The sequence below is a fragment of the Phalaenopsis equestris genome, unplaced genomic scaffold (assembly GCF_001263595.1).
Source record: "Phalaenopsis equestris unplaced genomic scaffold, ASM126359v1 Scaffold000287, whole genome shotgun sequence".
Taxonomy (NCBI): Eukaryota; Viridiplantae; Streptophyta; class Magnoliopsida; order Asparagales; family Orchidaceae; genus Phalaenopsis; species Phalaenopsis equestris.
In genome coordinates this window covers 984,585-985,679 of record NW_018164729.1, presented here as the reverse complement: position 1 = coordinate 985,679, position 1,095 = coordinate 984,585, and positions in this window count along the sequence as shown.

Sequence of the window (1,095 nt, the reverse complement as noted above, 5' to 3'; positions counted from 1 at the left end):
ATGATGAGCACTTTAGTTACCTTTGAATGGAGAAATTTTCATTTATTATTGAGCCCTTGAGAAGCACATATAATGGACCCAACTAGAACTTTTCTTATAGTGGGAATTTTTAATTTACTTCACTTTTCTAGAATCCATGGCAAATCTTAGCCCTATACCAATTCAATTTTAGAAATTTCAAATGTTTTTTTGTCTTCAAATGTATTTCTTGATTTATATGAACCAAAAAAAACAAACAAAAACAAAAGCAAAAACAGGGACAAGAGATAAGTTTAAGCAATGTCATCTTACATGGCTTATCTACTTGGTAGTCATCGTTATTAGTGTTAGATTGTCACAATGAGCGTTAACTTTGGCTTATTTCGACATGATTGACATCAACTGCTGACTTTTGCCTTCTATACGTATTCTTGAAATATTTTCATGTGATCTTATATTTGAGGTTATCTTATTATTTGAACTCATACATAGGCTTTTATGGCTAGACAATTATATTTGCATGTTATATACATCTTGATGTTTAATTTTCCTTTTTTTTTTCTTTCTGTTTTTTAATGACTATTGTAAATTAAAAAATATTTTTGTAAGAAACAATATTTTAAAGCAAAATTTTCCCAATAAAGCTATTAACAATAGAGCTGAACGATTTAGCGTTGAGGTCCGACTTGTGAGTTAAAATTAGGTCTTAGACAACTAATTTGACCAAGATTTTAGGCCGCATCACTTTTAGTAAGTTCTAACTTACAACCGATTCAAATCCACTTTCAATAAGTAATTTATTGACTATTTTTATTATGGATAATAATATTATTAAATGGAATTTGATATGAAATTAAATAGATATAAAGCTCTTCCTATCCACATCAAGATGACCCCACGCACTGCAAAATCAATTGATTTGTTTTAATAATAATAATTATTATTATTTCGAAGGTTATGGATTAAGGTGACACGAGGGCATATTCCTCTCCAAAATTCTTATAAATTTATATATCTTGTATCTAATTTTTCATAATATACATATACATATATACATACATATATACATACATATATATATATACATACATATATACATACATATATATATATACA